General features: G+C 28.6%; 1 long non-coding RNA gene across 1 annotated transcript; it reads left to right on the top strand.

Moving 5' to 3' along the window:
• Nucleotides 1-4,261: 4,261 nt before the first annotated feature.
• Nucleotides 4,262-6,333, top strand: LOC112692792. Its single transcript, XR_003149435.1, has 3 exons — nucleotides 4,262-4,474; nucleotides 4,581-4,637; nucleotides 5,280-6,333. It is a non-coding gene; the product is annotated as an uncharacterized LOC112692792 (long non-coding RNA).
• Nucleotides 6,334-14,653: the final 8,320 nt, after the last annotated feature.

Genomic DNA, 14,653 nt, shown 5'->3' with positions numbered 1-14,653 from the left:
ACATAATTCAAAGGAACAAAAACATAAACGTACGAGACGATTGTCCACGCGAGACTGATGTTCGTTATTTAAATAAGATTAATTAATATGTACATATTATAAGTCTAATTTTCAGGCAATTTTCTTCACGTAATAGTAACTATCAAATTTAATTCCAAAACATATAGACATATCCCGTTAAAAACATATTCACTACTGTCGTTCTTTTTTTATAGTTGAAGTTAAGTAAAATCATATATTAACATGTTGTCCAAAGATTATGCGATAAACAAAAATTAATATGAATATATCACTTAAAAATATTTAATATGTAAATATGTCACTTAAAAACAAACAAAACTCAAGAGTTTAGCGTAAAATATAATAATTTATCACATGGTAATTACAGATAAAATAAACAATACCCGAACCAATATAATAATTAATTATTTACATTTAACAAGTACTAGGTTCTGCAGTTATACGTAATAAAAGCCCATTTTGCAAATAAACTTTTCTTATTTAAGTTTATTATTTTTGTGAAAACATAATACAGAATAACATAATATTTTAAATATAGTGCTTACATTTGGGTGATGTAATTATGATAAATCGGATATTATTCTAATTAATTTAAGCTTTGGATTGAAGGGCTTAGGTATAGAAAACTATAATAGAACAATTGAAATATGTTGACTTTGAGCTTTAGTTTGTATTTAACGTTCATTCTATTACACATATTTTTATAATGAGATTAAGTTGACATTTTAATTAATTAAATATGAAGAATTGCATTCCTATGAGGCTAACTTATTTAACCTTATATCTTTTCACATAAATATACTGACCTGTTCTCAATTTTACAATTTTGATTTATTTTCTGAGTATCACTTAAATATAATGTATTTTATAAAATTGAAGTGTATTTATAGTATAAGTTATAATTTATACTTCTGATTCTTATTAATATAATAATTGTGTTATTTAAATAAGCAACATTGCTTTAACTATACGTTTTATCGTCCTCTAAATTAAAAATTATAATAGTATTGTTATATTTAAAGTCGAATTCCTTATTGAATGTATCGAATCGATATTATCGATATTAAAACATCAAGTTCATATACGTCTGATTATACAATAATAGCATCTAGGTAAGTATGTTTTTCTAGGTACTGTATTAACAAGTACGGTATAAATTACATTTATTTATATTAAAGCCTTAAATTTTAATTATGAAATGTTTCAGAAACTTTAAAAATACGCCAATTACGTGGATAAAATGTGCTTTTAATATAATAATATAAAATAATATACATTATTTATTCTCAGTTAGATTGAGAAAGTTAAAAAATATGTTATTTTTCTGTTAAAAATGAAATCGTTACTTTTGGTTTTTGCACAAATAGATATTACTCGAGAAAATGTTTATATCAGTGTATCCCAGGATAATTCGATTAATGAAATAACATTCGTTTTGTTTATTATTTTTAAATAATAATAATAATTATTTTTCAATAAATACTTAGGTCCTGCATTATTTTTAATTTTAGAACTCAAATTTGAAAATTATAAATCGTATTCTACAGTTTGAAATACAAACAAAAATAGCTATTTTGTAAACAGGAATTTCGATCAAAAATATTGATGTTTAAATATCTAATATAATTTTATATTAATTAAATTAATTTATTTATAAATTTTTATAAATGTTGTGAAAGTTTTAACAATATTATTGTGTATCACATAATTATTATAATCCATAATATAATATTATTAATATAGTATGATTGATCGAAATTAAAGTTCACAATTTGGACAAATTTTGTTGGTTTTTTTCCTTTTGTTTTTTTGTTTTTATTTTTATTTTTTATATTTCTACTATATATAGTAAACTGTAGTATTCTGAAGTGTTCAAAGAGTTATATGAAAGTGGTTGAAGGACATTGAGAATTTCTAAATTATACCTTGAAAAGTTTCCTGAAAGGAAACAATTAAACAAATATTATACCAAACAGGTAAGTTTAAAATTGAATAAAATAATAAAAATAAAAATAAATTTCAAAAATCATTATTATTTAATACTATATGATTAAAAAAAAAAAATTTTCAAAATTAAATTTTTTTAATACAAAATATAAAAAAAATATAATTACTATTACGAGTATTATCGTTTGCGTGAGTATAGCTAAATTTAAGTAACAAATATAATTAATTTGATAAAAAATTATATACTAATATTAATTAAAGCTTATGGAAAAAAAAAAATTAACATTTTTAAATTTGAATGCTAAATATCACAAAAATCTTTTAATACAATTTTGTTGTTGTACAAGTCTTATGTACCTATTTATTAAAAAAAAAAAAATAAATAATAAAAAGTTAAAAATAATAAACAGAACAAAAGTTATTCCATTTGTCGAACCATCTTGGGACACCTGTACATCACAATTACAATAATGTATTAGAGTTTTCATTTTTTTCACATAATAATATAGGTACTAGCTTGTTACAATATTGTACACTAGTTTTCATATTATAATACACTCGAAAATGTTTATTAACCGATAATTTTCTTGTGCGAATAATAGTGCGAATAATTTAATAAGAAACAACGATTTTCATGAAATGTGTTCATTGTTAATTTTCTCTTCGTTGTATGCGATTTTATGAAAATAACGATCATGTATACTTTATAGGTATATTTTTCTTTCATTTTCTTTTGAGCATAATTTTCCGGACGTACTATTAAATAATTAAAAATAATTTACAAATAATTTTTTTTTACAAATAATTTCCAAATAAAAGTGAATAGTTAAATACATTACCAACCAACCAATAATAATTTTAAAAATCTTACCATCTTAAAGATCTTAACAATGATTGGAGTAATTTGACACCCGTGGCGGAAATTTTTTATCTTATATTATCATCCGTACACACATTATGTTAACGGAGAGCAATACATCAATTTTGACTGACATTCATTTATATACGAATCCATAATGTATTCAAATGGATATTTCATCAAATTAAAAGTTTGTGGTTATCATTTTTTCCATACATTGACCATAGTTAATGCGTATTATTAAATTAAAATAATTATCTACTTGTTTTCAAGTATATTTTGAATAATATATCAGTTTAAGTAAAATTTAAATTAAAAAATGTTATAATAAATATATTGTTCATCATTTTTATTCCCAATCGTTAACACCCGAAATACTATTTTCAAACTGTACATACTGATATATCAATACAAATATAACAATTATTTAAACGATAAATTCACTATATACGAGGAAAAATAAATTAATCGATCTTAATTTTAAAAATAGTTATGTAGCTAATAATTGTATAAACACTGTTACATGTATTTGAATATGTTTCCTCTAAAAAAATATGTAACGAAAATAAAGAAAAAAACTTAAACGTTTTTAAATTTTAACAATTTTATGGTCCTTTTTTTAATTATAGTATTTACTATTCAGTGTGTTTTCCAAAACGTTTTATATCAGATTTTCTATAAAAGCTTTTTATTTTTTTTTTTTTATCATAATTTTTTTCTCAGTTTACACACACGCTCAACGTATTATTTAAAGAAAAAAAAGCAATTATATTTTATACACGGTTTTCACAACAAATAATTGTATTTGTAGAGAAAAACATTTAAAATAATGTTTTAAATACATTAAAATTGTATGTTTTTGCTCGGTTGTTATAAAGTCCAATAACTTATGTGTTCAATCAAACGAATTACCATAATGCAGTTATTTTGCAATCGAAAGTCACCGAAACGTTTAAATTCTAAAATAATAAATTATTAACGTCGTAAGCTGTCGTAAAAAAAAAAAAAATTTATATATATACATACTATCCCGTTCGACTATGTTTTTACGAATTCACAAGGGACGAATAGAACGTTATATGACTTCACGTGTTTTTACATAACGTTTTGCGCTAGAATTATTAAATTATGTAATTTATAATGTTTTCGACTCCGGGCAAATAACCCGTTATACTAGCCATTTAATACTTGTTCAGTAATGTTTTGAACTAATTTTATATTCGCGTTTACGTCCCACGGGTACGAGAACCGTACAGTCACTCGATGGACGACAATGGCGACGTGATTAAATATTTAAATACGACACGTATTGATTTCGAAGAATCTCGAAATTCCAGTTGATTAATTATTCATCGTGTAATAATACAACGTGTATAAGTAGAATATAATATATAATATGGTCATAAACAAACGTTGAACCGGTGCACACTCATAAAGAGACACATCGATAAATCTTCGCACAATGCGTTCGATTGAATTATATCGAATTACACTCGTCTAAATATACTACCGCGATCATATTCCGTGTACACTCGCTGCCGGTCGACACTCAAATCCAAATGCAAGGGTGGCCCATGTGATAATATAACGCGCACCGCGAACGCACGTAGATCGCGAACGTAAGACAAAGGTTGATCGGTGTGAAACGTGAGTACAAATATGAATATATTATATTACATAAACATTATTATACGATGCAACTCTATTGTTTATTCATTTTTTTTTTCTTCGATTTCTTCGGCGGACCGACCAGATATTGTACGAGTAACGAAGGATGTAAGCCTACGCTGAGATTATAATGTCCGAAGTTGTAAGTGAATCTATACGCATTTTAGTAGCTAATATGATAATAACTGCGTATTTTTTGTATGGGTTTTCTTTTCGCCCAATAAGTTAATTTAGTTTCGCCTAATGGAATATGATTATACGTGGTGAACAACAACATACAGACGTAGTGGACGTACGTGCACTTAATACCTGACTAAGTAATAACTGAACACTCGATTTAATCCTTATGGTCAGTTTCAGAAAGCATTTCCTAGCTCATAAATAATCGTTTTTACTCCTTCTTTCTCCTTCTCCGTCCTTCATTTTTTCGTTACCGTTCCGTTAAACCGTCTCTACTCGTATGTAATGTTCAATAATAAATTAATTACTGGATTTAGACAATAATTCAAGTCGACCATTAACTAGACTAGAAACCTATACGTTACAATTATATTTTAATGAAAAAAAACAAAAAAATCTTACTAGATTTAGCCGATATAATACGTATTATCTATAGTTAATTGATTAGTTTCACCAGTGACCATAAATTCTATTTTTTCGTATTTGCATTTATTGTATTTAAGATCTTTTACAGAATTATTTTCTATTAGTCCTAAGTATCTTATAATGTTTGGTTTAAGACCCTTCATAATTTTACGTATTATTTCTTTTTTTGTTATTGTAGGATCGATGCGTCTACATAATGATTCTATGTCGATTATATATATATCATTGTTTGCTCGTCACCGTCCGTCAGCACTTGTATAAATCCGTTTCCGGGCTCGTGTGCGTTTGAACGAATTATGATTATTGTGGGTTGATTGATACAACCTGACCGCCAAGTCCGTTCGACTGTGTACGTTACCGATATGTAAACACGTGGTTGCCAAGAACATGTGATCGGTGATTCCGACCGAATCCGACTCCTCCTCCCATCACCCCGAGAAAGATGAAATAATGGGGTGTATTTACATGAGATATGAATGGACTGTACATGGTCGTCTACCCTCTCCCCCGTACTTGATAATCATACCACAAAATGTTATCAGAACGATGGAAAATGTTTTTGAAGTCAATATTTGCAGGGACATCAACGACGACGGATGGACCCCGGATTCAATCCATTCCAAACACCGACCAGTCGAGCATCGATTTACAATATTATCACCGCTTCAACATTCTGCATGTTATTGCAAAATGGAAAACCTCAGATCTACAAATTCTATATCCATGCGACCAGATTCGAACCATACGATATTGTGTACATGATCGGTGATTTAATGTTGAATCATTCTTTTACCAACATATTACATTGACACCGTAGTCAAATGTCGTACGGATCGGATTTTCGCAGAAAAAAGAAGCAATAATTCACTCGACATGTTCGATTGACAACGTTTCTGTATAAGACCAAAACGTGAATAATATTAACGGTTGTTAGTAACGTTTACATTTTCGTTTCGACCGAAAATGGTTTTCATTTGTGCATTATAACTTGACAGTTTCAAATCGAGTGAAAATACTATCGGTTTCAACACAATAACAAACCAACATTATATCAAAACGGGGGGGGGGGGGGGAAAAACCTAGTTGAATAGTATAACGTTATCCCTCTGCTTTTTATACACAAGATCAACAAAGCGCATAGAGCTGGTGGATTTCTTAATAAAGTTTGGGCTAACTAAAGCGCATATTTTAACGCTACACCGCATAAAAATATTGTTCTCTTTAATTCATGTTTTAAGTGTTTTTTGTTGTTTTTAAGCCAAATAAAACGGAAATATCTTCAAACACGAACCGTGAATTCCTTGTTACTTTTTCCACAAAACACTTTTGCAAAGAAAACTTACTGAAAACTTTAGTTATAAAAAAAATAAATTATAAGTTACCGGTGCCTCTAAAAAAAAAAAAAAAAATTGAATTAGTTCGCTTACAAATTAAAACGGTAGGTATCTATTGTTGAATACATTAGTGTTGAAGCGTTTTATGAAATCCACAGAGAAAAAACAAAAAACTGTGTATTTATTTAAATAAACTCGGCACCGCGTTACTTGTATGTGTGTATGTATGTGTGTGTGTGTGGTGAGTATATTTACGATAACATTTTTTTTCCCATCAAAGTCATTCGATGAGCTGCAAAAAGTATTATTTAACGTAAACGAGTGTTAATTATAACTCTATTACATGATAGTGTACCTACCTATATATTCAGTAGTAGCAATAATGTAATGCTAAAATTACAGAACATTATAAACTCTGTTGAGAAATATTTTTTAAAAACAAATTAGAAACTATTATGGAACGTGGTGCTGGAGTATAGTACAGATCTGCTGAGATAAAAGTTAGAAGCGGTAACAGCAATTTTTCGTAACACGCATAAAAGTTTGAAACTTTACGGACTAAAAAAATGTTATGAATTAAAAAAAAAAAAACTTATGCGTGCAATGTGTACAATTGTACACACTAAATATTACATTTATAGTAAATTTATTTAGTATTTAACGTGATTCGATGGAAATGTACAAGTCACCAAGACATGGTTCGTGAGCGTATAATGATTTTTTTTTCAATTGGTAAGTTGCAATTTCACAACACGATATCTTATCATCTAAGAAAATGTTGACATAAGCTCATCACATCTATACTTATGGTACGAGTTTAAGATAAAAATATTATTGAATACTAAAACATTTAAAATTACAATAATCTATAAGAATAGCACAACGATAAAAAAAAATTAGTACATTTATCGTGAATATTTATTCAAGTAAAGGTTTTAAACTAATGGAGATCAACTCAAGATAAAAAACAAAGAAATAAATATGATTGGAAAAAAAATGATTGAAAATATTGTGTCCAAATTAACTGATTATAATAATATAATACGTATTGCGGTTTCAAAATTTTCTGAAATCGTGCACACACATATTGTAACGATTATACCACAGAAGGTCACCTTTGGTACAACGTAGCATACTATTCAGATTCGAGTCAAACTTCGCTACGCACCACCTTGTTCATATTCAACCGTCAGTAACATAGAACAGAGCACCAACAGAGAGTGCATTTTGACACAAGTTTAATGTAACATTATGTATGATTTGAGGAAAGAAGATTCTTAATATATAGGAATCTAAATATAGGAAATAGAAAGAGGAAATCCAAATCTATGGGTTTGTTAAAATTATGAGATGAAACTATTAAACAAGGAATTATGCAAATGTCAATCTACAACGATAGAAAACAGAATTCGGCATATAATCGGCACCAGCATACATACACATAAGGTCACGTTTCCGAAGAGAAAAATCAACAATGCCCAATCCTTGTAATAATATATTAAAGATTTAAAGCTCTGGGTACGGAGAAATCCGTACTGTCGGGCTGCCCAACCTGTATACTTGATCCTATATACAACCGTTCCTCTTGATGTGTGTTTACTTATCGCTCTTGGGTACGGAGTAATCCGTACTGTCGGGCTGATTAGGGAAGCACACACGCAATACCATATCCCTCTACGTTATCCCTACTCCATATTTCACACAAAGTCTATTTATTAACCGCCGTGCATTTTGTCGCAGTCCACACCACCGTCAGTCCATCGTCATCTATATATATATACATCACGCTTCCTGCCGCAGTCCACACCATCATCTCATCGCAATTGGTATTATTAACACAGCGAGTCAAACGAAAAATTTATAACTATATATGTGTTTCTGTATATGTAAATTTAAATATATTCAATTATAAATTGTTTTTTTTATTTAATTATTATTATTATTATTATATTTAATATACATATATATATATATATATATATATATTAATGTTCATCGACAACAAATAAAGAAACGTGTTGAGTTCAATACAATATTTGTTATTATATTATGTACAAGTGAATATATTGCACTCTTTATACGGTCACCAAAGGTATCTTGATTTTATCTCAATTTCAGTTCGTGATTTAGTTAAGGATTTTCGTTTGATCTTGTCGTTTGTTCGTTCCTTTGCTATTTAATAGAACTTTAACGACCTAAACAATGTATTTAACAAACGAAAATTCGTTCGCCTGACATGAAAGCTCTCATTTACAGTAGGCATTACTATTTTATGGTAATAAAATACTCAATTTTACAAATAATACAAATAATCAATATTATATCTTCCTCATTAATCTTCTATTTTATAGCCCTAATTATTACTTAATATATCTATATCTTAGCAGCGGTTGTTTAGTTAAATAAATACGTTTTGTTAATGTATATTACACTCAGTAAGGCTTCGATAATATAACTATCTAATAACGAACTATGATGTAAGTTGAACTTTCGAGTTACCAATTATAAATTCGTTCAAACAATTTATGAGTTGATACAATTCTTAAAGGAAAACACATTTTTTAATTGTGGTATCTAAAGTACTTGATAGACGAAGACCAAGAGTTTATATGAAATTAACAATAAATATTATAGTTAACTATAGTATTCATATGCGAAAATTTGAAATATTTTATCATAATAAATTTAAACAGTAAATAATACAGTCATAATGATAATTAACTGAAAGAAAGGAAATTATTGCTCCACTGTCATAGGCAACATTTGAAAATTTTATGAACATATTTGACGATTCAATTAATTGTTATTGATTTATACGAGTATCATTTATTTTAATTCCTGTAAGATAAATCCTGTAAGTGACCATAATTTAAGAGATCATCCATTATTTATATTCTTACACTATTCTTAATTTTTTTAAACTTGAAATATTAATTGGTATCTTAAGTAAGTATTTGGATTTTGATTATGAAAACTAATCTTGTCATTTTTATTTTGTGTTAGTCCACAAAAACAAGTAAACTATAATTTTATTTTTTATTAGGTACCTATTATTATGGTCGGTAAAATTGTTTTATTATAAACTATTATTTATAGGTTTACAAAAGGAATATATTATCGCAACTTTAGCAAGCAATATTGTATGCACTGTTTGTACCTACGTGCAAAAGGATCGTTCTTTCGATAAGCTACTGAATTTCGGACATTCTACCCTTGCGATAACACTTTGAAATACATTTTGAATGAATAATTAAATGGATAACAATTTCTTCGCTCTTAAAGCTGGAAAATTGAGTAATCCTGATCTTATATCAAGCATAATGTCCCCCGGGCACACTTGAATATTCTTTGTTTACTAATTCAAAACCAGAAAAGTAAAAATCCCAGAAACGCGTGAGACCGAGGTTAAAAGATTCGTACGCGTATTCAGGTCGAGTATAATTAATTAGTGAAGTAATTAAAAATTATGCAAACGCTGCGACATAATATTTCTCGGTATCAACGTTTCTCTTTTTACAATCGGAATAAAATTATTACATTATACAGATGATGTGTTTTATTCACCTAAGCGAAAATCTATACAAATCTTTCACTTTCGTAGTAACTGTATGCGCAAATTTAATACATTTTATGCATCTCAAAACTATAACACGTGTACGTAGGGAATGAACCGTCGTTGGAAAATAAAAGCACAAGAACAGCAACACTATTATAACAATGGATACCGCGAAATCGTAATGCACTGCATCGGATTCGTATACATTGTAACGTCTCGCACTTTCAACGTGGTCCAAATAAGTGGAGCGTTATGTGACGGGTCGTATGGGGTCACCAACCTATAGCCGAGGCGTTTGTCGGAGAATATAGGATTTTTTGTCCTTCTTTTCCTATTTTTTATTTTTACAATATATGGGAACTAGGATAAGAAACCTAGCGGAGAAAAATACAAAAATTAAAGAAATAGTTAAAAACATTACAATATATTAAATTGGTGTCAAGAAAACTTTTTTCTGGCATAAAAATCGGACAAAATAAAATAAAAACAAAATAAATTTAATGAGAATAATAATAATACGAAGAAGGGTGACTTTGCGAAGAATCAGAACACAGACTTATATTTTTATATCTCATATTTATAATAATCATACCCTCGTGAGTGATGCCGTGTCTGGGCCTCGGTTTTTTAACTTCATAATAAAAAATAATTTTAAATATAAAGCCAATAATAAAAAAAAGAACATAAAAAGAGATACCAGCCAAAATATACTAAGCTATTAATTATAATTATAAATACACATATCATCCTACGCCCGCGTTTCAAGAGCGTTGTTCTGGAGACGCACCGGAAAAGTCTCCAGTTCAGCTGACCATGGTGTTGTTGCGATGGTGGATAAAACTCTACAAAAACTCTACAAAGACAGTCATGGTACCTCTTGTAATGACAACCTGGTTTCTATTTTTATTAGCCAATACCCCGTACAGTGGATATATGATTGTAATAATCGCGTGCAGTTCCGGTCAATTACGCCAATTACACAAAACGAGTACGGAGACAAAAAAACAATGAGTCGACTAAAATAAACAACAATACACTCGGAAGTGTCTTGATTGTGAACGCTCGGATGGATAAATTTTGTCTCCTAATGATAACAATCATTGTAAATTCAGAATATAATTGTAAAGTACTTATTTCTGAACTTACAGAACCCCTTGTAAATGTTTGATACCGCAAATGTTTAGGCATCTATGATTAAAAAAAAGGGTAACAGTTATCCACAGATTTTAAATTTAACGTCTTTATAAATATATGCATCTGATTCTAATACGGCGAATGTACAGGATAATTTCGAACTATCGAGTAGACAAGATAAATCTTAACACATAGTGGTCCGAATATTAACCTATGAATTATCGACATATGACTCAACTATCAACGAATGTTATAAATGGATTAAGCGGTTGAGATTTTCCTAGGGATTGGTTTGATATACTGGCGAAGAAAACCTACCTTAAGAAGAAAACCTATATTATAATAATACCACGTTTCTCTTAGGTGATGGTGTCGTAAACAACATAAGCATTATGATTTTTAATCTTCTTAACAACAAAATGTCCTTCACCCAGCATAAAAAACTTATGAATCTTCTTATAAACAGCAGAATAAAGACTGTATGTCCGGACTAGGATTTCGTTTCCCACGTTGAAAGTGCGAGATGTTACAAAATCATGAACACGTGATGTCCATCTCCATTCCCGATAACATTTTTGTCGTTTTTACGATCGAGCTGTTATCAAATATATATAAAACCACATACTAATTATTGACGAGCCCGAAGTCGTTTTATCGACCGTCAATTTTACATTATTCCCGCAAATTCGATAACCCGAATTCACAAACCATGTTACCGTATAGAAATCAATTTTGCGCCACGAATCGTTACGGTATTCGTGCGGGGCACACGATTTTCTTTTCCTTCCTTTCGTTTGAAATGGTTTACACATTTTATTTTGTCTAGTCTTAGAATATTGGCCGGTAGAGTCGAAAAAAAAAATAAATTTATAAATAAAATAAAATGAAAATACACAAATAAACACGACGCACATATAGTCTCACCAACGCATAAGATGTGTACGTACACGTGAATCGAAAACAGTTTTACAAGTAATGCTGTCCCTTGTATAGCATGTTAGGGTAAACAACAAAAACGTTAAGATTTACAGCTATAAATTCACATGGCCCGAAAGGTCGCTGCGCTGGTGGAACGCATTTCGTCGTGTACGAATTCCAATTTTCGAAAGAAAAAAAGAAAAACCGACGAAATGGAGTCGGTCTCGTATACGAAACCATTTATAGAGAAAATCGATTCGCGTGATTTTCTAGTTGTTGGGGTGAAATGGATTTTTTGACGGTACGGAAATTTGGGATTTTTGAATTTCATTTGAGTGAAATATCCGTTCCCTTCGTCGTGTATTTTAAAAATGTACTGTGTTTTGATGGAAAAGTATAAAAATAATATAAATGCCTCTCAAGTGCATACACGAGTGATACGAACAGCTTCGGTTTTGATTTGGTTTTCAAACACAATTATTATAATAACGTTCGAGAAAGTTAAACTACTACGTGTGTTTTGATTTATTCCATCACCATTCAGCTATTACGCTGTTCAATAATTTTTACGCTCGTCTGTCTTTCACACTTTACTCTGTCATGCAAAGTAAATTAATTGGTTTCGTCTCTGTACGATTGTTGTTGAGAGCAAGGTCTGCTATTGGATGGGTGCAATGAATAAATGTACAAGCACCTCCTACGTTACAACTGCACTCTCCAGGGATGTGATGGGGAAATAACTCGACAAACTCTACGTCTTGAACAAAGTCCGAAAACATAATTGTAAGTATATTATTTATTTATTATCACTGTATGAAGACGACTCCGTTTATAACATCGTGCGAAAATGTTTACTGCCGTATGTACATTAAATCATCAGAATATTATGCGATAAACATTTAAATGATTTCGACCTAAATAGTTACTAAAAGCTAATAAAAAAATAAATAAATAAAACAAAACTCAATTGTTTACATAAAATGTGCTTGAATACTTTTGTTAAAGTACAAGGAAGAATAATGTATAAAAAATAAAACAATCGGATTTCGATTAATGTACAACCATGAAAATTATCGTAGCAAAAACTAAACAATTTTTAGAAATATTTGAATGATTTTAGTTACAATGCATGTAATATAATTTATAATATAAAAAAAAATATCGAAAAAAGAAGTATTTTCAATATTAACACAGATATATTTATAAGCAAGCAAACAGACAAGTAGATTTTGTATAAACAATATCTACCATGATCTACAATTTTACCGGTTTTATTTTAAAAATATCTCCGGAACAATTATAAAATATATTTCATAGTTGACTAGTTTAAAGAAAACTTTTAAACAACGATAATTTTTACATTTCGTTAGGAAAGTTATGTTTTTCATTAAAGTCGATCGTCTACTCGATAGTATACTTGTACATAACGGCACGGACAAAAAACCTATTACAATAATTATCATTTAGACTGTTCAGTAGATTAATACAAACACTGAAGGTAAGTAATGGATGTTAAATTATATTAAACACAATACGATTTAAATGTTGTGATATGTAGTGGATTAACCTTGATAAACAAAAAAAAAAAAAATCATTGAGTTACTGAAATACAGTTACTAATATCTGGTTTAGTGTGTTAAAATATAGTATAGTTTCTTCAAGATATTCGCTATAAAATTATAGACCTAATTTTATGTATAGATAAAGATATGTGCATTCTAATGTTTTATTTTATTTTCAAACTACTTTTTTTAAATGGTTTGCCCATAAAAATATGTTTCTTATATGGTCTTTTATACGTTAGCAACAAATATAGATACATAATTTGGCGTTTTAAATTCACTAAAAACTCCCATTACCTTTTTTATTATCTTGGAATATGTAATATTTAAAAAAAAACTTAACAATTTTATTTTATTTTATTTTTTTTCATACTACAATAACTTAGTAGAATAAAGTATTTCCGCTAACTACTTTAGAATTGACCATCAAGAGAAAAAAAAAATAAAATTTAAATATAAACAATTACTTCTCGTAGTACTGTAATATGATGTTTTCGAAATTATGTTATGCAACACGTAATGAATAACATTATCAACATATTATTTACTAAATAATATTTATACAAATAATTTAATTATGAAATTTGTAAGATATACTACCATAACGCTATTTTAATACATAGAAAGGTTCACTTATATAATAACCTTATGTGATATTTAATTTCATAATTGTAAATCATAAAAAAATAAAGTACATTTTAGGGAATAATTTCCAGTTGTTTCGCCAATGATATTAAAATAAAAATGTGAGGACGCGAAAATCAAAATCGGTATTTCTATTCATCAGCGGAAATATTTCTCTTTATTGAATACTTTAAGTTCTAGCGTCGTAGTTTTTGTTGAAAAATTGACCATTGCAATAGAAGATGGTATTTTTGACGTATATAACTTGTAGAAAATGATACGAGCAAGTCTAGCTACGAGGTTTGACCACTGTTTTTGATTTTTAATAAATTAATTTCTATTATAGTAATCTAATTTTAAAATACTTGGTTTGGTTAAATTCAGATAAATGGTAAATTTGATCGCTATTTGCATAATTTTTTGA

Source organism: Sipha flava, unplaced genomic scaffold, assembly GCF_003268045.1.
Source record: "Sipha flava isolate LNK unplaced genomic scaffold, YSA_version1 76_pilon_pilon, whole genome shotgun sequence".
NCBI lineage: Eukaryota > Metazoa > Arthropoda > Insecta > Hemiptera > Aphididae > Sipha > Sipha flava.
Note: the sequence above shows the minus strand (reverse complement) of the source record. Positions and strands in the feature narration are given on the sequence as shown.